Raw genomic sequence first — 27,554 nt, 5'->3', positions numbered from 1 at the left:
ATACCTGAGTGTGTATCAGTTGATTACTATCCTGTTAGAAGAATGCCACTGTATTGTATGTGTTAAGAGAGTGTAACCTCTAGACCAGGGTTTCCCAAACCACTTTGAAGGCTTTGAAGGTCTAAAGTAGTACTAAGAGTTGGGCCCAGAAGTGTCCAGGAAGCCAACCAGGTTTTATGGCTCTTCCACAAGACAGACTTACTCAGGCTCCTAGGCAAGAGTCTGCTAGGCCTCATTCAAAGGACTATTTATACTTTTAATTAAAATGTGCTTTGCCCTGAACACTTCTCTGCATTTTTCTGGGCCCCTGAAGAATCTTAGGTTGTTCCTTGCCCATTGAAGCTGGTGAGGCAGCATGGGAGATGATGGGTGACTCTGTTGCTCTCCCAGTTTCCCAACACAGTGGGCCACTATCACTTACCAAAAGGGTGAGGGGTGAGGCACGAGGAGCTTGGTACAGTGGAGCCAATCCAACTCTCCTGTCGCCACATGCTGTACCACACTGAGCAACCTGTGCCTTGCCCTCTCCTTCTTGGTAATCAGCAGTGACTTCCTGTATTGGGAATCCAGGATAGGAACAGAGCCCCACCTACATCACCTCACCAGTGCAACTGCCTATTCATTATAAACACTTTGGGATGACTTGCTTGGTCATGGCCAGCAACTGCACAGGTCTAGGGGAGTCCTTTACAAGTATGAAAAATGCTTATTTCCTGATTTCTTCTCTCCCACTGGCAGCTTTGTTTGCATCCGAAAGGACTGCAGATAAGAGGTACAGTTTTCATGGTGCCATTTTGAAGCTGCATCCAAGTCTTTAATGCAGTCGCGTTGATGCCAAAACAAGAGAAAAGACATGGAGCAGAAAAGTTGCTCTGAAAGAAAAGCACTATCAAAACTCAGTATTTAAGTTTGGCTAATGGCCAAAGCAGACAAACTTTACTAGGGTTGCCAACTCCACTGTTGCTGTTACTGTTCCAGTATTGTTGTTACTACTGGCTTTGCTCTATTGCCTTCCACTGCAGCCCAAAATACAGAAATTTAGGGAGTGAAGGTTTTCCTGGCAGAGAGACAAGATGGGGGAAAGCTTTGCCTGCATATTGATTTCATTTTTAACATCTTTTATAGATTTGTTAAGAAGTGAAAATATAAGGAAAAGAAAGAAAACAAAGAATGAAAAATGTAAGCCGTAAGACGCTGCAGCCTGAAATGACAAACATACATGCACATTCACCTGCATGTTAATTCCTGAATGTTAGGCAGCTATGAAGTAAGGCACAGAAGCAAAAAGTGTGGCCAACCAAAGTCCTTCTAGAAGCTCATGTAACATTTTTAATCACCAACCGTGGCAAGAAAGAACGAACTGGGCAGTATACCAGGACATATGGCTGTGAACTTGAGGCACGCTGGATGAAGATGTCATTTCAATACTATATTTCACACTGCGCCAAGAGGAAAGATTCAGATACTCTTGTCTTCCAGCATTATATTCTGCCATGGGTCATCTCCCCCCCCCCCCCCAGGAAAACAGTTCTCCTCTATAAATAACGGCTACAGGCTTTCCCACTCTATCTGGAAAATATATATATTGCTGACCTTGTAGAAATCTCACTGAAAACTCTATAGGGGACAGTAATTGGGCCAAATTTTGTACTCTGATGCCGAGGGCATAAATACATAGCTCCATAAATATCAAAGGAATAGTAATTACTTTGCATTTATATAACACATTTCAAATGTTCAAATGCACCTCACATCCATTATCTCAGTTGCTAATCCTTTTAGCACCAGCCTGGTAAGGTAGGTCAGTATTATTTTTTCCATATTATAAAGTAGGAGGAAAGGTTGAAACTGAGAAAGCAGTGTAGATCTAAGGAGTTCTGTGAGAGAAGGACACGGGGTCATCTGGCACCTCTTTCATCTGCTACTCCCCTTCATACTAAGCTATGGATTGGCTTTGCATTATGTGAGAACCAGCTCTGTGTGCCTTCCCACAGTGCACCATGACCAGCAAACAGAACCTAGAATGGCATTTTGATGGTGAAAGGGGTGGGTCTATGCAGTCAGAAGCAGGCTTAATTCCCTGGGATAGGAAAGAAGGTTTGGTTCTATCTACACTGGGCCCATGTGAGCTGTCGTGTCCTTCTCAAGGTGCCCTCCAGCTGGAGGATGGGTGAGAAGAACAGAACAGGGCAGGGTGTAAAGCGACACTGGGGGGGGCACAGGGAGCTGTTGCGTCCTTCTTAAGGCACGCTACAGCTGGAGGGCAGTGTGAGAAGGATGCAACAGCTGGTGATGCAGCAAGGTGTCGTGAGGAATGTGCCCCCCAAAAGCTGTCTGGTGTGACTGTTCCCCGAGCCCCCCCCCCCACTATGCTACTGCCTTGCCTACATACAGTAATACCTCTGGTTACAAACTGTTTTCCTTGTGAACGCTTCGGGTTACGAGCTCCGCTAACCCAGAAGTAGGTCTCCTGGTTGCAAACTTTGCCCCAGAATGTGAGCGAAAATCACACACCGGAGGTGCACGTGCAGCTGGAGGCCCCATTAGAGAAAGCATGCCTTCGGTTAAGAATGGTTTCAAATTGAGAACGGACCTCCAGAATGAATTAAGTTCATAACCAGAGGTACCACTGTAGTGTCATTCACTGGGGGAAGCAGGGGAAAAGATTTGGAATGTTAGGCCTGACCCCTCCATCTGATTGTAGGGTGTAGTGTATTAGAGGAGAAGTGCTATTGTGTGGTTGGGAGAGGAGCAGAATTCTCTTCCCTCCCCCAAGACCTGTCAATTAAACTTAACAACAGGCCTTCCTCCAGTAATACAGCAATAATAATAAAATAAGATCTTTGCTAAAAGGGAAGGAAATTGTGCTGTCATGAGGTTTGATCCAAAGCCCATAGAAGAAAATGGGAACCTTTCATTTAAATTGAATGAAGTTCCATCAGGCCCTAAATGCACAAGCGGATATTAATATCCATCTATCAGTGTTCAAGCTGAAGGGTATGGAGAGAGAGAGAGCTCTTACCTGGCTTTAGAGAGTTTGCCTTCTCAAGATAATGCTAAAGTAAGCCTGATAAAGATTATTATTATCTTGGCCAATAAAAGATGCTTCCTGTGACTGTGAAAAGTTATTTTTCTTCTGGGAATAGACCAGACGATAGAAGATAGCTAGCACAAAGCCAAAATTCCCAAAGGAATAGTTTTCTGCCCCTGTTCATTTGTTACTGCAGTGTTGAGAGCCTAGAAACTGCTTCCTGTGATCCAGTCCCATCACAAATCTGGCCGTTATTTTCATCACTCTACTCAGAAGTTCTCTGGCCTTGCCTCTTAACTCATGCCAAGCTTTGTTGAAAGAAGCTGTTCCGAGATTCTCTTGTAACTTCTGACCTTCTCTAGCAGATTTATAGTGAGTGACTATCTTTCTCTTTTTGTTGATCAGATATAGTGAGAGAAACCTGTGCCACTTCTGACTTTCTTAAAGGCTTGGTGCCAAGTGAGAGACATAACCCCACCATGAGCAAAGAGTATGTGCCAAAGTTGATGGGCACTGCCATTCAAATGGTGTTTGAGCACCACATCATGTGATCAATTATGTGGGTTAGGCTTTACCTGCCCCCACCCATATTTTATTAAAGTTGGCACCCCAGACCACTGCAAAGGCCTGTTGGCACAAAAATGGTTTTGCAGAGATGCTTGGAAGTCAAAAGCAAGCATGTCAAACTCTGCTGAAAGAGTGTTCCACAGCATCGGACTGGTGACGCTAAATGCTCAAGTTCTAGGGGAGGCCAGACAGTCTTCCTTAACACTGGGGACAACTAACATTCCTCCTTTGGATGATCTCAGCAATTGAGCTGGGATAAAAGGGCTCAGGCAGTCTTCAAGGAATCTTGGGCCCAAGTTGTTTAACACAGGAACCTTGAGCTTGGCCTGGTAGCATATGAGTAGTCAGTGCAAATGTTTTAGCAGATGCTGTTGGGTATCTACCCCATCATCAGTCTAGCTGATGCATTCTATACCAGCGGGAGCATCTGAAACAGGCCCAACATAGAGTGCACTGGAGTAACCCAATATTAATGTTACCAATAAATAGACTCAGCACTCAGTAGGAGCAGGTAGTTTCATAAACAGTTCATTTTGTTAAGAACAGCACACACAACTACCTTACAGCTAGGAAGGGCAGTCTTTCCTTTATCCCCAGAGCAAGAAATCACACCCAGTGGGACCTGGCAAGTATCAGGGGGGGAACAAGATAGTTCCACTATAACCCCTTCAAGTATGCCATACAGAGAATGTGAGAGGAAGAGGCCTTTCATTTCATGTTGGGAATCCAGGGAAGGATGAGTGATGGTAGGCAGAAATAAATTTATGATGGCACATTACACATCCCCTTGCCGTTTGGCTCACCAATGGCCCATTGGATGTTGGCTGGGTCCAGTTAATTCTGCAGACTTCTAATCAGCAACAGGAGTTCTACTAGTAATGTTGGGTTGACCGTGCTTTAACTAATGCTGGGCTGAAATCCTCCCATACGACCCATCCTGCCTTCATCTGGTGGCAGTCACATATCAGGGCAATCCAGAAACAGGATTTTAAGAAGAAATCAAGATCATCCACAGTGGGCATGTATCTAAGAGTGTTCATGATCCAATAGCAGGGTTGTGAGACAAAGCCAATGTTAAGAGCAGCACAGCTGTCAAAAGGTAGGCAGGATTGCAAGATTGAGGAATTAGCAAGGATCAGTAGTACAAAGTTGATCAGTCAGAGTAGGCCACTGGAACAAGAAGCTGGGCTAACTAGAACGAAGAGTCTGTGTTCTTCTAGCAAGTAACAAGCAGACTACAACTGAGTTTATGTAGCCTTGTCACCCAGGCCCAACAGCAACTGGTTAGCTCAGTCTACAAAGTTCTTGGCTCCCAGTGAGTCTTCATACCCCCAAGAAGCCTGGTTCTTCTGCCAACAAGTGATTGCCTTTACCTGTACCTTCTGACACCAGCATTCCTTGGAGCTGGGAAGTACTTAAATCTTCCTCTCTGATTATGCAGGTGGGTCAGGTACCTTGTCCACAGGTCATACTGCAGAAGGGCCACCAGAGATACTGAAAGTGACTCATGTTGGAGTCAGGAGGCCACATAAGGTATTCTCACTTGACAGCATTGTGATCTTCATCAATGGAGGAGCTATCCTGGCTTGGGCTTCAGCCAGGATATGAACGCCACCCCCTTTCATGGAAATATGCCCCCTTCAAGAGGCAAGGCAGAAGTTCTGTTTTCTTGGGGGTGGTGAATCTTTTGAGAGGGTTGCTGTTTACCTCACTGGGTCTTACCAGGAGATGTGTCCAGTTGTGGAGACTGCCTAGTGCCACTTTCTGCTGGAGCAATCCAGAGGGATATAGCATCTCTCCTGACCTAATACATCCAGGAAGCGTGTTCTGTGGGAGGTTATGGAATAAAGTCCAATCAGGGTCCAGGGCTATTAAGCATGCCAATCAGGGTCCAGGGCTATTAAGCATATTTTATGTAGCTGGGACCTTCGAGATGACTCCTCTGACAAGGATTGAGCCTTCAGATACCCCAAGCATGACCTGAACACTTATGTTCCTGTCAACACTGCAATCTGAATTTTCACCCATAGATGCATTATTCATAGTATACTTTCAGCTCCGCAATCCTCTATTAATATCAGTCTAATCAAATGGGCCATTTGCTTCTTTAAAAGTCATTAAAACATTGCAAAATTCTTCCAATACAATTAAAATATCTTCTTCTCATGCCTGAATAATGCAAAACCCCACTAATACAATTAAAATATATCCATCTTGAGCTTGCACATACCAGCTTATTATAATATAAAATGTAGGCCTGGAAGCCTTATTTGAAAGTGAGCTGTGCAACAGATGTTTGCCTTTGCCTCTGGGTTCCCTCCTTCACTTTTTGTGAATTAAAATACAACATACCGAGATAGACAAAATATGATGTATAATTATTCTAAACAGAAACCATTTTTGCCAACGCCTTTACATGAAGCACACAAATTCATGCCCAAAGCCCCTTGCTTGGAGAAGCATTTCCCCCGTTTGAAAGATTTTGTTCTAGATAATCACAATCAGAAAATGGGTCTCCTTTCTTTCCAGCATTGCCAATGGATTTTGCCTATTGTGAAAATTTTGTATTCCTGCACAGGTGAAACGTCTGAGGCACTCGAAAGGAAGCAAATAGAGTTTCAATAGGACTAGTGAGATTTCTCAGTACAGGAGGGGATTCTCAAACAGTGGTGATTGCCTGGGAGTTTTGATTAAAGCAACATGTCAAGGTGAATTTGAAATCAGGAATATCAAGGGAGGGAAAGGAAAAAGAAAAAGGAGGTATGATAGGGCTATTAACGTTTCTCAGGGAGATTCTGTACACTTCTGTTTCAGAGAATTGAAGCTGTCATTCCAGAAATAATATTTTCAAACCTGATGGGGCTTTTTTGAGGGGGGGGGGTTTAATCAGGGCCAAACTGAAGGTGTTTTTCTTGTTGTTGTTTAGTCGTATAGTTGTGTCCGATTCTTCGTGACACCATGGACGAGAGCACGCCAGGCACTTCTGTCTTCCACTGCCTCCCGCAGTTTGGTCAAACTCATGCTGGTAGCTTTGAGAACACTGTCCAACCATCTCGTCCTCTGTCGTCCCCTTCTCCTTGTGCCCTCCATCTTTCCCAACATCAGGGGCTTTTCCAGGGAGTCTTCTCTTCTCATGAGGTGGCCAAAGTATTGGAGCCTCAGCTTCAGGATCTGTCCTTCCAGTGAGCACTCAGGGCTGATTTCCTTCAGAATGGATAGATTTGTTCTTATTGCAGTCCATGGGACTCTCAAGAGTCTCCTCCAGCACCATAATTCAAAAGCATCAATTCTTTGGCGATCAGCCTTCTTTATGGTCCAGCTCTCACTTCCATACATCACTACTGGGAAAACCATAGCTTTTACTATACGGACCTTTGCTGGCAAGGTGATATCTCTACTTTTTAAGCTGCTGTCTAGGTTTGTCATTGCTTTTCTCCCAAGAAGCAGGCATCTTTTAATTTCGTGGCTGCTGTGTTTTTCTAAAAACTGTAAATAGCAGGTATGTGGGGGAACCAGTGGGGGCGGGGGGCGGTGTGCTCTGGGTGCCATATCTGGAGGGGTGACAAGAAGGCACCCCATGGGGTGCTCGCTCTGCCCCCTTGGCCGCGGCAGTGCGAGCAACCATTGTGCCACCGCCGCCGCATATCGAAGATCCTCCGTTTGCGGCTGCAGCCATGAGCAGAGGATCCCACCACCGTCTGTACGGCGTTTGAGCGGCTCCGGTGGCAAACAGCTACATACAACACTTGCGCGGTGTCGCACGTGTGCGCTGTCCGTAAAGATGCTGCACATGAACCCTACATAGCAACACCACACATGCATCATACGTTGCGACGCAACACATGTGTCCTATGTAGCAGTGCAATGCGTGCACAGCTGACTGTTGCCCTGCCCCGGGTATCGGTTGGCCTTTGTTCGCCACTGGGGGCAACTCCATGTGCAGGATGGATTACCCTCCTCACCCCTTTGTCTGCTATTAAGATAATTTCCATTGGAACAAAATGGGAGGTTCCCTTCCAGTGCAAATAACAAGTGCTGGATTGGGTCTGCATTATGGGGAAAACAGTAGGATAATTTGATTGATTTGACATCTAGATCTTGAGTCCTGTACAAAGCTAATTTACTATTTGCTACTTACACTTTAAAAACTATAGTGCAGCAGCCAATTGCCTGCACACTTGTTGAATTCACTTTGTGACAACATATTATATTCCACTGTATTCTATCAGATACAGCTTTGCATGCCAAATGTAGTTGAATACTGCATACTATAACTACATGCCAGTCAACAATTACAATGAAATCTAAAGTACCATTGCATGTCCATGATCAAATACCAAATAGCATTTCATGTCAACTTTTATATATACACACTAGCTAATAATAGGAAAAAAGTCAAGATGGCTAACAAATGTAACATTAAGGCAATTTAAAAATACAGCACTAGTTAAGGAAAAACAGCAGTCAGAATTGTACTGAAAGCAGCAAATAAGCTAAGTAGATGTTACAGCAAAAGCATGTTAAAGCACACACACACACGCAACCCACACCCTGGGCCACTAAGTATGCTATCTGGCAACTAAAACTCGTAAGAATTTGTGTTAGGTGATTGATATTAGGAGGATATGCCAATCTTAAACCATTACAACACAAAAGATAAAGTTTTTGGTCACCATCTACCTCCCTACAATTGTTGGGAATACCCTCAAAGAAAGTCCGCCCCCCCCCCCAGCAATTTTGTATGGGAGCAAGTGAACCTTGAGAGTATATAGCCAAACATTGTCACATGCCCAATGATATTTGGTGACCTTCAGCACAATATTTGTTGGTTCAGAGAATCTTCAAAATTTATGAAGGCTCATTTTGTGATTTTTGGGGAGTAGACACATTTCAGTCCCAACAACCCTACTTCCTCAGGATAAATTTAATCAACTACCCTGACCCAGCAGCACCTTGGCAAAATCCATTTTTTTAAAAAAAAGAGTTTAGAGATCTTTTCTTCTAGTAAGTGGTATATCGATTTGGTTAAATAAATAAATAACTGTTAACTTGGTAAACGAGAAGTCCATAATGATGCAACATTGGTTTTACCTCTTATAAAATGTAGGATTTTATAGTTCTAGACAGGCAGGAGAGGGAATTGTGTTGCCATTCATATGCTTGCTGGATTACAGCTTCCATAGTTTCTGAATATTGGTCATGATGGCAAGGAATAATGGGAGGTGTTGTCCCACATCCTAGTCTTAGTATATTCTGCATTACATACATACTATTGAATAGCAGAAGATCTCTCCCCCCATTAGCAAACCTAGAAAATATAAATGTATAACTTAGTATAATATAATGCTGACGGTGTGTGCATGGCTTCTGAATAGGTTCTAAGATTCTGAATAGGTTATAAGATTACCTTTTTCTGGACACGTATGCAGTGCATACTTTCTCTTGGAGTTACTAGAGCTTTCTAACGTAGCTGGTATGTGAGCTTCCATTCTTGGTGATATGTAGAATTGATGTTTTCATTCCCCGCTGCTGGCAATAACTATGGACTTGCTCCCAGTCCTATCAAAAAAGTATTTTAATTTGGAAATATTTCCTCAGCACTGGAATTGGACTCATTCCTTCATATTTACTTCCTTTGGGTCTTGACTTATTATTCAAAGACCTCATTTGAAATCCTCAGTCTGCATCGGAAAATGTTGGGGGGCTGAATTATTTCATGGTGTGGTTTTGTTTTGAGAACTCTGCTTGACTAGGTCAGGAGGCACGCCAAATATTTCAAGAAAATTTGCCTTCTGTTGAGTCTGCAGAGCCAAGCTGCATAATTCTTAGGAGAGGCAAATCAGTCTATTTCCAGACTGTGTGACTTTCATATGTGATCACACACAAATCTGCTCTGTCCTATTACTGGATTAATCTGCAATTTACTTTCTTAAAATCTGAATTTTGAAACATATTAAAACATGTATTTTAAAACACATTCTCTTGTGAAATACATATTGGAAATTCTGGAAAGGTGGAAACCGGTGGATAACAAAGTTCTGAAATGCACATTAGTCCAAACAGAGCAAGTTAGTTCATTTGAAATTCACAAAGACTAGATTTGCCAATCCATGTTATGCAATTCATTTTGAGAAGAGGGCAGGACATAGCTTCAGTTGGTGTAAACTGCTAACGTCTGGCTCCCCATATGGCTGAAAGGCATTTATTGCAATATCAGGACCAGTAGGCACTATACCAGGGATGGGGGCGGGGGACTTGTGGCTCTCCAGATATTGCTGAACTACAGTTCCCATCATGCCCAGCCAGCATGGCCAGTGATCAAAGATGATGGGTATTGTAGTTTAGCAGCATTTGGAAGGCCATAAGTTGCACACCTGTTTGCTACATTTGTATTGGCAAGTGTGGTAACTATAGTTGGTGTGTTTGTGTGTGTCAGACACGCAGGTGCTGCAGTTGCTGACTGGCAGCTGAGTGTGTTAACTGCATTGTATGAATGTGATACGGAAGTCCATCTTATATCTGACGTGTTCACACATAGCAGTTGTTCCAGTCATCAAGTGATGAACATGAATGTGTGAATCAGCCCTTGGTGTAGTGTAGTGTAGTGACTAAAAATGTAAGCCAGGATTGTGAGCCATACTTCAAATCTCCTCTATTTGTGAATTTGCTGGATCGCCTAAAGCAAACTAGTAACCTTTAGCCATCCATCTGCAGTATGGGGATATAATATTGACCTGCACTGGAAAGATTATCAAGACATGCATGAAGAGCCGTCAATATTCTAATGTCATTCCAAAAGATGTCAAGCATTATTACTATTAATTGGGATATCAGAAACTAGTTTATTTGAAAGATCAGCAAATATGAGCATTCAAGCAGGCCACATGAGGTTTGTCAAACAGGCCCAGATTTCATGCTGGGGAAATGAAATTAGCTTTGTACAGGACTCAAGATCTAGATGTCAAATCAATCAAATTATCCTGGAGCAAGGAATATCAGGTGTGGAGACCTGTGCAGGATCAAGACAGAGGACAGAAAGGGCAAAAGCCACAAAGGACTGAATGCAATTAAGCACAAGGATATGCCAAAAAGGTCTGAGTCAAGCAATCTGGAAGACATGAGATTATTGTTCTATGAACAGGAACTGTTTGGTGCAAATGAATGCCAAACTAACATAGACCTTCCAACATTTCAACACTAAAATAGGGGCTTCCTTATACTTGTTAATATTCTTATTCCCACAGTTCCTTGGCAGTGGAAGTTGGCAAGTCTCTCTATTATGTCCCTAGATGCGTTACAGTTTGGGGGTCAGCTTCACTGAGGGCAAGTGGGTTTCATCTCTGCATTGGAAATGTTTGGTGTTTGCTGCAAATATGTAATCAAATCTTTCTCAAAAAGGAGGATGCATTGAAGGAGGTGAGGTCAGAACCTTGACTCATACAGGGATGCAGTAGGCACCCTCCTCTATGGATGACAACTGGGGCTCTTAAGAGCCTTCAGCTATTTAACTAATTCCTCATGGTGCACTGTTTGTGGATTACAATGTTGCAACATTAAATTATAAAACTGAAATTGCTTTGCTGGAGGGGAGGAGAAGGGCAGAAGCAGCAGAACGCAGGTGAAGGTTGACCATAGAGCTTTTTGAGCTTAGTGCTTATCCCTTTTTTGAAGACTAACCATTTATTTTGGCTGGCTGTTGGGACATGATTGTTATTTTTGAATTTGCTTCCATAGCCAGAAGCAAAAGTAGAGAACATTGATTTTACAACAAACACTGCAATTAGAGTGGTAATTTGTGGTGGAAGGGGAGGGAAGTAACATTTTTGCTATTTTCCTCCTATGAGTGTGCCTTGTGTTAGACCAATCACGTCAAAACTTCTGTAGGCTTGCGCCACACACCCTTAGCTGCCTTTACCCCAAGACCCGAATGATATTTGGGGATCCAAAAAAGGAATTGAAGGAAGGCAGAAAGAGCATTCAGCCTACCTGTCCCTCCCCAGAGACCAGCTTAGTCTGCTTTTCTCTTTCAACCCCCAACTTACACATGTGTAGCATGAACCAAGTAACGAGGCACATGAAGGGTTAGAGTTCTCTGAGAGTTCCATAGAAGCAGAGCACAGCCAAATTTTAGGAAGTTTATTAAGACTAAAAGGAAAGAAGGGTGAAAAAAATAAGAGGCAGAATGTTGCTTCAAGAAAATGAGAACATAAAACAGTTTTAGTTCAAGTCTATCTATCCTATTATTATCTACTTTCAAACTGACTTCTGAACTCCTCATGTGCAAAGGTATCAGCGTTACTGGTCAGTTGAGAGAAGCAATTTTGAAGCATTTTGAGGGGCAAAGATTGTATGGCCACGGTTCACTTTTAAGGGGTTTTGGACCCAAGCGGGACTTGATCGACACGCTGGCTGTTTTGAGCCAATAACATGTCATGTCATGTAAGCCAGGTAGATAGCTTGACACCTTTTGGACAGACAGAGCCTGTCCTGTGCTCTTGTGTATTCAGGCAGAGATATGACCTGTTGTTAAATTAATCACAAGAGCAGGCTTGCTACATGGGCACCTACGGAGTTCCACTGTGCACAGTGCTCTCAGACCAAGTTCAGTTGATACCTACTTTTCGACACTGCCCCATATATATATATATATAAGCATATATATATATGCAGTGCTATCCTTGAGTGCTCTGCAAAAGTTTTTTTATAAAATGGTGTTATCTGTATTAACCTCCCCTTCCCCATCCTCACACCTCAGCTACTGAATGAGTCCATAATACCACAAACAATTATGCTCAAGAATGGTGAAAGGCAGACAAGCCTTTCAGGGGAAAACTCCCTCAATCCATTACATTTCATCCCCAAACTAAATGCTTTGTAATGGACCACAAGCTGTGCTCCTTGGTATAAATAATGCCCCGACTTCCTTTTATATTTATCCATCGTTGCAAAATAGCTCAAAGTGTTTGAAAATAGCATTAAATGAAAATGTGTCTGTGAAGCAAAGGAACTGACTGTGAAGGGAAGTTTGTTCACAGGGGAGCTAGGGGGCTTCCACTCTTGCTCAGAAGGGTTGGCATTTTTATCCTGTGGATTAGCTGGCTAGTTTCAGTGGCATATTTCTTAATTCATCTGCATTTAGCCCCCCTCCCCATTATAAGAATGTGGGAGACAGGTAGAGCAGCATTGGGCATGTTGTCCCCTCCCACAACTCCTTATTGTTGTATTGGGGACTATGCTTCTGCAATAGGGACAAGGGATGGGGTGGGGTAGAATTCAAGTCAGTATTATCGCAAATCTATCTAATTTGCACTTCCTGTAACAATATATGAACAGAATCATAGCTGTGCTTTTAAATTTGCTGTGCTTTTCAATCTCCAACCAAAAATATTGTGTACAAGAATGTGTATATTGGGAGAAAGTGTTCATTAAGAAGGAATATTATTAGTAGAAATAACATACAATTGCTTGCAAAAAGACATACAAAAGTGTCCATATTAGGAGAAAGGGCACTAACATGCTGGTAAATTTTTGTGAGTTTCTAAAAGTTACAGACTGATGCAGAAATGCACCTAATTTGGGGAAATGAGAAAGCAGAATTGGCAGATTTCCCATCCATAATTGGGGGGAGGTGTTTTTCGTTAATAGGCTTCCTGCTTGATTCAGAACCCTGAAAAAGCAGATGTTCAGCTCCCAAACATACATGGAGGGGCAGGAATAGTGATAGGGATGTGGAAGGGGGGGATGTTCACCCCTTTACTTTCCCGAGTAGGATGGTAATCATGGCTGAGAGGAGGGACTAAACAAGACTAACTTATCACATTTGTGGTTTGCTCTTCCTCCAGGGGAGCACAAAGCTGGTTCTGAAAGTTGTCCAATTTCACCTTGCTTACAGCCTTGTGAGTTTGGTCACCCCAGTGTGTCACCTGGTGAAGCAAGGATCAGAGCCTTATGTTAAGTTGTGGGTGAACATATCAGACGACACAACGATTCTTCAAACAGCTCTTGTTTATTCACAGGCCAGAACAGAACAGAACTGAAGGGTTCAGCCAGCCTGCTTATATAGAGCTCCACTACAATGCAACTGTAACACTTTCTGTAACTATCCAATCACTAAACGTCACTTTCAATCCCTTATTTGCATATGTGGACCTGAGTGAAAACTATCTACAGTATCCCCCTGCTGGCCCAGGGTGAGAACTTCAGTACATAACACCTTACACTTTGTCAGTTCTTCCAGTGTAACGCCATCCATGTGCTGCAAAGGTGGCAGGGGCAATTGGCAACCTGACTCTATAACTGTCACCCCACCTGACCACCTGTTCAAACCACTATTATATCACCTTAAACAGCTTCCCCCAAAGAATCCTGGAAACTGTAGTTCATTAAGGGTTCTGACAGTTCTTAGGAGATTCTTATTCCCCTCCCAGAACTGCAATTTCTAGACTAGTTTAACCAGCAGTCCTTCTTCCCTGGGAACTCTGGGAATTGTAGCTCTGTATAAATGTTTTATCTAGGGGTTGATTGCATAGTGTTGCTTGCTTGTATTTATCCAGGTTTGGCTGCTTCTAATGGCATCGAGTGGATTGTTGATTGAGGATGCAAAATTAAATTATGTGAGTGCTTGCAGTGTGGAGCGTGTGGTCTGAAGGTGTGATAAAATAGTCAGTTTGAGCATATTGGTTTAATGTTTTCCTGTGTTTGATGTGCGTCGATCATGTAACAGTGTGCTTGAGTGGAAATGAAGAGTACGTATTTCTAGCTGTAGTTATATTAAGCTGCAGTTACATTAAGTTGCTATATAATTGGATTGGTTTGTGCAACAGTATGATTGATTGATGTGTGCTGGTTGGGAAGTGAGTTGATTTTCTTTTGCCTAATTGTTTACCATGTTATGTTAAAAGGTTGAATTTATACTTTTTAGTTGATTTTCATTTGGAATATTTTAGTTCCTGATGCTTCAAGGGCATTTTGTTTAGCTGTTTAATATATTGATTATTATTATTTATTGTATTTTTGTAGCTGATTTTTATGCATAGCGTTTATTTTGATACTAAATAAGATGCTCTATTCAGTTGTCAATTGTGCTGTAAATTATGCAGAAATCCCCCTTTACTTCTTTTTTTAAAAGAAGTTTTAAACTATAGCATACTGTGCAACTGTCCCATTTTAAGCAGTATATCCCAGATTTACAGAAGCTGCCTTGGCTTCTGATCCCAATCCCAGACGTCCTATTTTAGCTTCCATGCTCTGACCTCACCAGAGCGCAGAACGCAAGGACACACATTTTTTGATGCCCTTTGAAATTTCTGATGTGTAAATACTCCCAATTTGGAATCCTTTTTGTGAATTGGTTCTTCAAATTGCCACCGAGAGAGGACTGTTTTATAGCAAAGTTTCTTGCTTAGCAAAAGTTATTTCCAATAGAATTCAGAAATCCAATCAGCTTCTGAAAACAGCATTCTTCTCTTCCAAGATCTATGTTTGAATTGTTTTGGTACTGTTCTCTCCACACGCATGGATGGGAACACCTTCCACACACACACAAATGTAACAGGTTTTGTTCTGGTTCCTAGGCAGTTACTAAGACTTAAATTATTTAGAAGTAAATGAACACTTCAGGGCTGAATGTGTTCTGTCAAATGCTGAGCTTCAAAACACATATTTACTAATAATGAAAGGATAGTGTAGGATTCGGGAGGTTTGATAAATATTTGAAAAGCATCATATGTGAAACATTTCTAATAAACATTAAATTACAGTGGTACCTCAGGTTACAGATGCTTCAGGTTACAGACGCTTCAGGTTACAGACTCCACTAACCCAGAAATAGTACCTCAGGTTAAAAACTTTGCTTCAGGATGAGAAAAGAAATCGTGCAGTAGCAGCGGGAGGCCCCATTAGCTAAAGTGGTACCTCAGGTTAAGAACAGTTTCAGGTTAAGAACGGACCTCCGGAATGAATTAAGTTCTTAACCCAAGGTACTACTGCACCAGGTTGCCAGATACATAATTTGGCCCTGGTCTTCTGCTTACTAGGGTTTGCCAACTTACTAAAATCATGTTTTTGATACAAGATGCATTTTAATCATGACCCAATTACTGTCCAAATTCCCAAAGCCTTCATCCAACTCACAAAGAACTCGCTTGAATGCACAGCCTTCCCTTTGCTTGGCAGTGCTCTGGGAGTGTCAGAAACAAAGGTAGGACAGGTTTCCTCCTCCCTTCGCATCTGTCTCACCAGCATGATAGGAAGCAGGGGCTATGGTAGCTGTAGTTCTTTCAGGGGCTCCTACAGTTGCCTCAAACAGTGTCCCAGGAGAGCCCAGGGCTCCTGTAATTGTAGAAATCATTGCAAGAATCATGGCCAGGGTTCATAGTGCAGGCAGGATTGGAACCAGGGACTTCTTTGGTCAGATGTTAGCCTTTCAGCCACATCATGACACTAGCTCCTAATGGTCCCTTTTGTTTCTCTTTTTTCAAATCAGACAAGCTGGTGTCACTGGCATAAGGCCCAGCTGAGCATCCAAGGTCTCCACTGGCACTTCTTCAGGGCCTGCCAAAAGCGGCCCTTCGAATGGTAAAAGATTCTGGCCCGTGGGTATTGAGTCGTTTCTGTCCGTCACTGTCTGTAGTAAATACCCCAGAAAAAGGCAAAGAAAGCCGCTTTTGAACGGTGGGTAATTCAAGTCAAGTGACTTCGGCAAATGGGAATTTCCCTGCCTTTGCTTCTACTGTAGCTGTCTGAACCAGAGGTAATATGTTTCTGCAGAGATATTAGTTTGCTTGCGAGTTCATGACAAACATTTTTATTTCACCAGTGTGCAGGCATGTGATTCCTTTATGCAGCGCTACAGTTCTAACAAAACAAGCCAGAATAATGAACTGAGGGGAGAGTGATGTTTCAATCAGTTTAGGCCTCTTCAGAGTCCTTGCAGCTGTCACAGCCTCAACTGTGCACTCACACGTACCCGCATGCAGGAAGAATGTGAAATGCTTATGATGAAAGCGGAGGGAGGGAGGTGTCATTATGCTTCGCTGCAGCAGACATGTGATTTGACAGCGAACATAAAGATTCTCCTCCTCCCCCCAGTTCCTCAGCCAGGTATTTCTTTTTTTCAGAGGGATGATATCAAAATGCTACCCTTTGTGAAAATACAGGCCTCTTTTTTTCCCCACAATGAAAAAAATACGCTGGAAGAAGAATTGTAAGTTGGAATGGATCGAAAGCATCACCCAACCCAAGCACATGCAGGGCAGGGATTTTATAACTATGTACAGCCACTCAGCCAACTTCTGTGCAGGGAGAGAAGTCAGGCATGCTGCAGGCAGGGAGCCAATCAGTAATGGGCCAATGCCGATGGGAGTCACCACAAGGGGTAGACACCACAGGGAGTTTACCTCTCGGTTGCCACCTTTTTGAAATGCCATCAATGGCCAGTGAGTTGACCCACGTCAAAGTGGCAGATAGTTAATGTAGGGCCCCAAGTAAGAGGCAGGGAAGTGAAGATAGCCCAAGGTGAGAGACTGGGAGAGGAGAGGAAAGCTCCCAAGTGAGATCTGGGAAGGTCCATCATTTTCTGTAGAGGCTAGGATTAGGAGCTGTTTTTGGATAGAGAGAACAGTCTGTATTTGTGCACTGTTTTTGCATTTGAGATACCCTCTATTTTTTTAATTGTTGCTGCTACAGTGGTATCTCGGGTTACAGACGCTTCATGTTATACATATTTTATTATTTCACATTATAGGCAACCCCTGATTTGGGCAGAGGTTGCATTCTGGGTCATCTCATGTGATGGTGGAGCACGCATAAGCACCCATAAACCCATTCTGCCCCCTTTTCCAGCCACTTCCGGCTCACCACGAGAGTGCAGTTGCACATCAATTGGACACATGTAAATTAGTCGTCGCCTGTATTAGAACGGTACATATATAATTGTTCTGATTTTTATGTTGTGTAGATAAGGTAAAGGTAAAGGGACCCCTGACCATTAGGTCCAGCCGTGACCGACTCTGGGGTTGCGCGCTCATCTTGCTCTATAGGCCAAGGGTGCCGGCGTTTGTCTGCAGACAGCTTCCGGGTCATGTGGCCAGCATGACTAAGCCACTTCTGGCTAACCAGAGCAGCGCACAGAAACACCGTTTACCTTCCCACCGGAGTGGTACCTATTTATCAACTTGCACTTTGACGTGCTTTCGAACTGCTAGGTTGGCAGGAGCAGGGGCCGAGCAACGGGAGCTCATCCCGTTGCAGGGATTCGAACCGCCGACCTTCTGATCGGCAAGTCCTAGGCTCTGTGGTTTAACCCACAGTGCCACCTGTGTCCCATGTTGTGTAGATACTATGCTACTTATCCACATGTGTGTTCTATGTTGTAAACCACCCTGTGGTCTTTTGATGAAGGGTGGCATATAAATTTAACTAATAAATTAAAAATAATAAAAGAAATGTATGCCATAGGGGTAGTAATTGTTGTGTGTGTGTACTGTATTTATACAAGTTGCCTTCAGGAGTTTGCAGTCAAGAGATTATCTGTTTCCTCCAACTCCCTAGGAAAGTGTCTAATCCCATTGCCCACAAAACACGGTGCGTGCTGATTTTTCTTGAATGCCTAGACAAAGGATGTTTATCCCAACACAACACATACGATAACAAGTAAACTGGGATCACAAAAAAATGAAATACAGTGCTGTAATGCTGAAATACAGTGCTGTAACAAAAAAGATTTATAACATAAATCTATTTTTAAAAAAATAAATCTAAAAAAAAACCCAAATGCATTTTGACCAGTAGTTTTCCTTCAGTGGTCACTGTTGAATGAATGTGCTGTTTGGCATATACACATATAATGAATGCAAAAGCATTTTCAGGAATGAAATTAAGCTATTTTAAAGAGCTGCATAAATCAAAAGTAATAAAACCTGTAAATAACATATAATAGGCAAATAAACTTAAGCTCCAGTAGCACAACCAGCAAAAAATCTGCTACTTCTAGGCTTTAGGTATCCATGCAAGCAATGTTTGAATCCTAATGTTACTCTGCCATAGTGGTGGCATAATTTATATTCCACTAGAGCAGGCTTTCTCAACCTTGGTAGTTTTGAGACTACAATTCCCATCATCCCTGACCACTGGTCCTGCCAGCTAGGGATCATGGGAGTTGTAGGCCCAAAAAATCTGGAGGGTCGACGTTGAGGAAACCTGCACTAGAGTAATGGGACCTACAATGAATCCTCAAGAATAGGATTGTCCCTTTAGGCTCCCAGCTTTGTCCTAGAACACATAACTCCCTTCCTAATACTGAACCATTGAAGGGACAACAGTAGTTGCCTTTATAAGCCACTTTCCGTCTATAACCTCTTCTTTGCAGAGGTATAATGTAGATTTGTATTACCATATTTTTCGCCCCATAGGACGCACCCGCCCATAAGGCGCACTTAGTTTTTTTGGGGGGGGAATAAAGGGGGGAAATTTATTTTCCCTCCAGGTGCAGGGCTGGGGTGGGGAAGCCCGAGCTTCCCCCGACCCCAGCCCCCAGAACAGGCAGCTCTCCACAAGTCGTGGGAGCCCATCATAGGGCTCCTGCACCTTGCGGAGAGCTGTGCGAAGCCTGGAGAGCGAGAGGGGTCGGTGCGGTCCCCTCTCGCTCTCCAGGCTTCAGCGAAAGCCTGCATTCGCCCCATAGGACACACACACATTTCCCCTTCATTTTTGGAGGGGAAAAAGTGCGTCCTATAGGGCGAAAAATACAGTAGTAGTTCTTGCATCCATATCTCACACATAAGTAAAAGCAAGTGAGCCAAAGGGAGGAGGTAAGAGTCACAGGAAAAACTTTAGGTTTTAAAATTCAGAAAGAAAGTTACCCTGTTGCCCTCTAAAGTTCAGCCTTGAGAAAAAGAGGGGGGAAATTGGTAGATAAAAGGGGATGGCAGCAAAAGTTAAAATTTAAAAAAGAGTGCAAGTTATTGGCTGCTGATCACATCAACATCTTAGCGCCTAACATCTACATGGTGCCCTTTAGATATTGTCAGATTATAGTTCCTATCATTCCTGACTATTGGGGCTGCTTGGAGCTGGAGTCCTGACAATAGAAGGAGGGCAGCACCTTGACGACCCTCGAGCTATTGGTACACAGTAGAAATTAGCAAATATGCCCTTTTCCTAGGTCAAGTTGAAAAGTGATAGTAAGGTAATGCTCCCCTAAAGTATGTATTTAATACCAAATGTAATTGAACTGAAAGTGCAAATAGATGTTTCCACAGCAAGAAATTGTTGGAGTCAGCAATGTAAAAGGAGTGCATTACAGAGAGCCAGTTCCATCTAATTGTTTCATTCTGTTTTAGTTGTGAATGCTTGCGCTAGAAATAGTCTGAGAAATATTACCATCTTCTCGTTTGGCAAATGTCACATGTTTGCTGTGCCCCATCCTTTTAGCTCATCATCTGACTAGCATCCCCTGGAACAGCTCTGCTGGTCTTTGCTTTGCGATTAGTCATGTGTAAACAGTGAGATTTTCATGGGCATCCATGTCTTTGCTCCGGGGTGAAACATTTTGCCATTTCTGTGCTATTCTTTGCAATGGCTGCGAAGCATCACCTCCTGAATTTCCATACATTTGTAGTTGTCACAGGCAATTTTCACTGTCTTCATGGTTTTTCCGCCGTGCGAATATCTCGGCTTCTTCTTCTTCTTCTTCTTCTTTTCAAACACAGACATACCGTTAAGCAAGTTAAAAAATGTTTCATTGTAGTGCTTGAGACTCAAAACGTGATGGCAGGAAAAGCGCTATGAAAACATCAACATGCCATTGATATTATGCATACATCATGAAAAGAATCTCTTTATAATAGCCAGTTCCCAACGTTCTCCTGTCGTCACGCTCTCTCCTCAACATTCTGTTGTATTCCATCATCATAGTCTGCCATGACAACGGTGCACTTCCACTGGGAGCTTACTGCTTGATGTACTCTTACTACGACTACCGCACTGTTCACACTTGACCAGTATTACAGTAAATAAATTACTGCTGAAAGCTCAGGAACAGTTTACAGCTTTTCAGGAAGCTCCGAGTTAAACTTGTGCACAGGTGGCCTCTCAAAGTTCATCGTGGGCAGAGAAATTGGTGGTAAATCATCCCACTGGACAAGCAGATTTGCTTGCTCCGATGTCACAACCTCTTCAGCACTACATTGAATCCCACCCTGCAATTGTATTTATGTTATGCTCTTTACCCCAAGGTCCCCAGGTGGGTCACGACAATGCAACATTTTAAAATAAATAACCACCACAAGAACAGAGTGGATCCTAAAAATATACATCTTTGGTGCCAACAGGCAGGGTAAAGAGGTTCAGACAAAACTGTATAGTGAAAGTGTCTATGGGGAGGGAGCTCCCCAACTTAGGGGCTGTCACAGTCAATACCCTCTCCCAGGGTGCCATTCTGCCACAGAGGGTGGCAGAACTAACAAAAGGCTCCCTTCTGCTGATCTAAATGCCCAAGAGGGTCAGCGGGGAAGGAGGCGATCTATCAGATATTTGAGTCCTCAGTCATTTAAGGCCAAAAAAAGACAAGCTCTATATTTTTACTGCCAATAATTTATCACGTGAGCAAGTGGTTTCTGCAACTTTATTGATAAAGCTCAATCCCTAAGATTAGCTTTTTGCCATATTGATCTGGTTATGAGCTTTTCTTAAAAAAAAACCTGAAAAATATTCCTCTTTTCATTTTTTCTCCATTTTATTTTATAGCCTCTGCTTTTATCTGAGGTGTTTGTAAATGAACCCATCTCTTTTTTCTATCTCCATTTGAGAGGCCTGGCATACAGGCTCACCATGTTGCCCTTTATGTGGTGGAAGACTGAGCATCTACCTTCCACACACAGATTGTCATGTGTGTGAGAAAGGCATTCTGTGCTAATTCCGCATTGCATAGACATAGAATAAACACAATCTCCTTAATGCAGGATTAAGTACATTGTAGAAATGGACATGAGTATCTTCTCCACACAAAGAATGGCATCCGCCTGTATGAACACGGCTTCCTCTAAGTATTGTTCCAACTACTAATCCAAACAATTTATCTTTTTATATTGCCACTTGCACAGAAAGTTAGGGGAAGGGGGGAAATGCTGAGTTTTTATAAAGGTCTTTCTTCCATTGAGGCCGATATGGGGGTAAATGTTTGTCAGTTTAGCATAAAGCTAAGGATTTTGTACAGTGACTAATGTAAGAGAACAAATGGGAGATCACATAAAAAGGGGGAAAGAAAAGCTCAGAAACTAATATCTAATGACATCAAGTTATGCAAAATGATTGTGCTGGATGAACGAACCATTTATAACGCCACATGGAACCAACTCTCCCCTTCATAGTCATTACTTTTCTCAATGTTGTTACTGTCAGGAGTTCAGCCCACACTCGAGTAGGGCCGTGGCAGAGACACAGAGACTGGCATGTTCCCTCCCTCCTGGTCGATCATTTGGGAGCTTCATAAGTTTTCTTCAGCCCGAACATCACAGTGACCTATGCCAACTGACACCGGCACACTTAGGGATCCGCAGAGTCTTCGCAGCATGCATGACAGAACCCCAGCAACTCAGCATTTTGGCTAATCTACTTTATTTACAAATAAACACACACGGAGCACTGCAGCATGGCTCCCCCCCTCTCTAGCATCAGGCAGCCAAGAGAAAAAGAACAAAGAACAATAGTCCCACTTCACAGAACACAGTAACACAAACATCCTGTCTTCGTCACTTCCCACTCTGTGGAGTCAAAACATATACCGTCATGTGATAGACAAAAATCCTATGACTGCAACCATGCAGCAGGAATTTTAACAGTTACCATGATGCGACATAAAGAACTTTTTGGAGCAGTAGAACACATGCATTGTATGCAGAAGTTCCCAGGTTCAATTCACACAGCCCCTGATGTGAAGGAACTCTGCCCTCTGAGAACCTGGGTAGCCACTGCTAGAGTAAAAAATACTGAGCTATGTGGACAAATAATCTGATGTGTATAAAACAGCATTCTGAGATGATCCTTTGGATGAGCTCAATTACACCAATATTACTGATAGTGACTTTATAGAGATCACCCTGTGAATCTGTCACTAGAGCTTGGACTAGGGTGGAAAGACTGCACTTTCCAAAGCAATATGAAAATAAAACACAGCCAACCTTCAATATTTGCACTTACCCAGTTTTGTCATGAGGTTCTCCAACCAACCAGTGTTCATAAAAATGCATATCCTGGGAGGAAATGTGGATTAAAAATGAATGTATTGGTGAAAATATCTAAAACACACACACACAAATATGCATTATATTAAGTCAAATTACTTGCAGAGATTTGTATATTAGGAAAAAATGCATTATTGGGAGAAAGTTACACTAAAATCCTAGTGAATTTTCACAAGGATTTTTTTTATGTAAATTGCTGCAGAAATGCAGAGATTTGAATTTAAGAATAAAAAAAAATGATAAACTGACAGAACCGAAATTGGGAAATCCTGTCATCCCTAGGCTTCAAATTACTCCCCTCTACAATGCAAAACATGTCAAATGGGAATTGAATCCTCCATACAGGTAGCTAATTTGTGCTTTTCTTAAGGGGAAAGAGTCAAATGAATTGGTTATCGGTACAGTCAGACATCCATGTGGAACATCTGTGTCACGTGGCATTATCTGTGTGATGGAGAAGATTTGTGCCATACCTCTTTTCACCGGAGAGACTAGCAAAGGCCTGAGCTTCACGTGTGCTGTTTTTGAAGCATGGGTGTCCTCCAGGTCCAATGGCAACGTTCCATATGCCAGACTCACACTGATTTTCCCTGGAGGAAAAAAAAAAGAGGATAACACATATTTTGCACACAAATCAAACTGAACTATTGTACTGTAATATACAGTAATGTGAAAGGCGGTGTGAAAGCAATGAAATGATTCAACCCTTAAACGGAAGACAGGAAGGAAGAACATCAGCAGTGCCATTATGAGTTCCAAGCAACGCTATCTCACTTACTGGAACATTATTCACATGAATGGTCAAATCATTAAGATAGAGATACAGCCCTTGATAATGTGAACACTTTGTGTTGGCTCAGAAATTGAATTATCACTTGTCAGGAAAATGTAAAACAGGAATTGCAGGCTAGCATAATATCTCTGTCACAGCTTTCCCAGTTTGAAGACTCAGTGGAAGTAACAAAGGAAACAATAGCTGCGAGGAAATGGATGCTAACGCTCAGCTCACGAAGAACAGCTTTTGAAAGAGGAGTTAAAAGTTAGGGTGGAGAAAATATGTTAATGTATGCATTAACAACTGCATGTGAGTTCATATTTTGTAGTAGAGGCTTCTCTGTCAACTGACAGGACACACAGCAAAGATGGAAAAGAAGCACATAAACTGCTGTGATAAATGATACACATCATTAACTTATAGAATTTGCTTCTACAATGTGTTGCAATGGTAACTAGCTTGCTCCGAGTATGGTCAGCCCCAGGCTCAGACAGCATAGCCCAAGTCAAGGATGATGGGAGTTGTAGTATAGCAGCATCTGGAGGGCAAAAGGTTTGCCACTCCTGGATTAGACAAATTTGTGGGTGACAGATTTATCAACAGCTAATGTTTGCTGGGATGAGCAGAATGAAGGTCAAATCTCCTAGGCAACTAGCTTTTCACAAATGAAGTTGCAGAATGAAGCATCTAAACATAGTTCAACTATATTGAAAAGATTCTTGCAAAGTTGCAATGAATGAGTAGGAAGCTAATTAGTTTCCTTATGCACAACCTTAACAAATTATGTTATTTATTATAATATTTGACTAATATTTGCACATTGCCTTTAAAAGTAAATCTCTAACAAAGCATATGAAAATGATATAAAATATGATAAACACATACATTCTTTTTTATATAAAACCAAACAAACAAACCCACAGTTTCTCATGACTAGCAAAATTGATCAGAGCAATAGAATTGAGAAAAGGAGGTGATCAGGAGCCCAAGAGCATTCTGAAAAATGGGTCACCTTGGCCTGGTACCTAAAATTCATTACCATAGAACAAGGCAAATTAGGGAGTCACAGCTTTGGAGCCACCACAGAAAAGACCTTCTCCCATATTGCCACCCATCATATATGTGGGTGGGGCAGCACATCCAGTAGGGCCTCTGAGGGAAATCTCAACACATAGATGGGTGCATATGGAATTAAATGATCCTTATGGTACCCTGAATCCAGGCAGTTTAAGGCATCTCCAGCAAGTATGGGCAGTGATCAGGGATAATGGGAGTCACAATCCAGCAACATCTGGAGGACCACAGCTTTAATGTTTAGAGTTTTAAGGGTTAAAAAACACAGCACTTCAGATTGGGTGTGGAAACTAGCTTCGAGTCTGTGGCAAGGCAAGGGGGGGGTATTTCTTTACTTTGTCAATAAAACCCACCAAACCTATACCACTGCCACCATATATGATCACTTATATACTTTGCACCCTTAACTTACCCTGTACCCTAGTAATTGTGATGTGTAGGCATGGTACAAAGCCTGTCAGATATAGTTACTATATTTTTTTAAAAAAAAACATTCATGTCTATTGATGACAAGGTTATGTAGCAGTTCACAAGCTTACGATATGCTCCTGTCTCTTTAAACGGGCACACACTCTGTTAACCTGCTGTTGTTGCTTCAAATACCAGCCACTCATTTTCCGCTTCTATGACTAAACCAAGACAGCTTCAAGGAAGCTGTTAGTTACCTTGTTGTTGTTGTTGTTGTTGTTAACAACAACAATAATAAAGATTTCTTGGTTTACAAAAGTATGTGTAATGTCTCTTTTTTCAAGTTACATTTTACAGAATAGTTTCATTTGTTGAGATATTAGTGTTACATTCAGACGAAAAGGGGGGAAGAGGTGGAGGGGGCCATGGTGAGTGGGGGTGGGATCGGGTGGCAATGTTTCTATTCTACTTAATGTACTGTGGGGTTTTGTGTCAGCATCTTGTCCTGGTTCTCTTTACTATTCGCTTGTCTTCCTTTGGTGGTGAGAGAGGTTGGGGTTGGCCCAGGGTGTGGTTGTTTGTGATTGGCTGTGGTGAACTTTGCTTTCATGTGTGAGTGGTGTGTGTGTGTGTGTGTTTGAATCAGGTTAGCCATATTGATTCGTAAGCTGCTGGTGGATTCTTGTCATCGTCTTGTTGGGCTGTGTGTGTGATAAAAGGGAGCCATACCGGGGTGAAGGTGTCTTCTTCCATTTGTCCCCGTGTCAGTTTCAGTTTATTGGTTAGTTTTTCTAATAAGACTGCTTTCCATACTGTTTGGTACCATTGGTCCATGCTTACTCCTGACAGGTCTCTCCAGTGTCTGGCTATGATGTTTCTGGCTGCTGAGAGTAGGTGGGTAGGCAAGTCATGGGTAGGCAAACTAAGGCCCGGGGGCTGGATCCAGCCCAATCACCTTCTAAATCCGGCCCGCGGACAGTCTGTGAATCAGCGTGTTTTTACATGAGTAGAATGTGTTCTTTTATTTAAAATGCATCTCTGGGTTATTTGTGGGGCCTGCCTCATGTTTTTACATAAGTAGAATGTGTGCTTTCATTTAAAATGCATCTCTGGGTTCTTTGTGGGGCATAGGAATTTGTTCATTTCCCCCCCTCCAAAATATAGTCCGGCCCTTCACAAGGTCTGAGGGACAGTGGACCGGCCCCCTGCTGAAAAGGTTTGCTGACCCCTGGGTTAGTTACCCTGTTAAAACACTTTTGTATTTACTCAGCCCCAGGCAAACCTCACCAACACTATAACTGATGACTTATTTTTGTTGGAAGCCGCTGTTTCAATCCCTACTGACCTATCAAAGCGCAGCTCTGCTTTGGCTGCCCTGTTCCGGAATGTTCTTTGTGTCTCTTACCAGGCACCAAAGAGCCCAACATTCCAAACTGCCTCTCAATTCTTCTCCCTCAAGCCTTTTAGCAGGTTTTCCCCTCTTCTCTTCAGTCAGAGCCAAGTGGTTTGGCTACCAAAGCAACTCTTTGGCAAGTGAGCCGCTCTGCCTTCCTCTCTCATGTCTTCTTTCTTCTTCCTCAGTCCTCTCATTCCCTCTCCTTCTGGCTGCCCACCACAAGCACCAGCCACTACATACTGATCACAACTGACCAGCACCCAGCATATATATTCACTTCTTTTGCCCAACCCCTAGCCTAGCCTAAACCAATCACACAGTCTGACTAAGAAGTCTAAGCCTGCAGCCTCCAATCGGGATGCGTGTTCCTCCTCTCCTTCCGTTGCTTGGAGTTCTATCTCCAACTCCCCTCAGTGACAGTTAAACCAGCTTTCCCCTGAGCTGGCTGAAGTCTTCACATATCAGTAGCTGTCACAACTTAATCAAAATACAGTGGTACCTTGGTTCTCAAACGCCTTGGTTCCCAAACGCCGAAAACCTGGAAGTAAGTGTTACAGTTTTCAAATGTTTTTCGGAAGCTGAACATCCGATGCTCCTGTCGGCTATTGTTTCCAGGGCGCCTGCATCAATCAGAAGCTGCACCTTGGTTTTTGAACATTTCGGAAGTCAAACAGACTTCTGGAATGGATTAAGTTTGGCGCTTTTCTTTTTGCTATTTATTTTGCGTTTTTGAGGCTTTTTTGGTTAATTTGTTTTTGTGACTGTGTGGAACCCAGTTCAGCTGCTGATTGACCTGGTCCAAAAAAGTGACCTGCAGTGATGTCATGTTCAATAATATTGAAAGCCACTGAAAGGTGCAAGAGTTCCAAGGAGAATTCAGCAGAGTTGCTTTCTTCCTCATGGAACACACAGGTTCCTATAATATTATTATTATTATTATTATTATTATTATTACTACTACTACTACTACTACTCCGCCCATCTGGCCGAATTTCCCCAGCCACTTTAGGCGGCTTCCAACAAGGTATTAAAATACAGTGGTCTGTTAAACAGTACAAGCTT

At 42.6% G+C, this 27,554-nt stretch overlaps 1 long non-coding RNA gene across 2 annotated transcripts; it reads right to left on the bottom strand.

Annotated features, from left to right (window-relative positions):
• Positions 1 to 947: 947 nt before the first annotated feature.
• Positions 948 to 27,278, bottom strand: LOC310845456. Of its 2 annotated transcripts, none has more exons than XR_014564761.1 (4): positions 26,442 to 27,278; positions 23,313 to 23,429; positions 22,796 to 22,848; positions 948 to 1,057 (listed from the first exon to the last, which is right to left on the bottom strand). It is a non-coding gene; the product is annotated as an uncharacterized lncRNA (long non-coding RNA). The 2 variants fall into 2 exon arrangements; XR_014564762.1 differs by lacking the exon at positions 948 to 1,057 and adding an exon at positions 13,371 to 13,521.
• Positions 27,279 to 27,554: the final 276 nt, after the last annotated feature.

The sequence above is a fragment of the Podarcis gaigeae genome (assembly GCF_964106915.1).
Source record: "Podarcis gaigeae genome assembly, chromosome: 5".
Classification (NCBI taxonomy): domain Eukaryota; kingdom Metazoa; phylum Chordata; class Lepidosauria; order Squamata; family Lacertidae; genus Podarcis; species Podarcis gaigeae.
The sequence above is the reverse complement of the archived record's forward strand: the minus strand, read 5'-3'. Positions and strand labels throughout refer to the sequence as shown.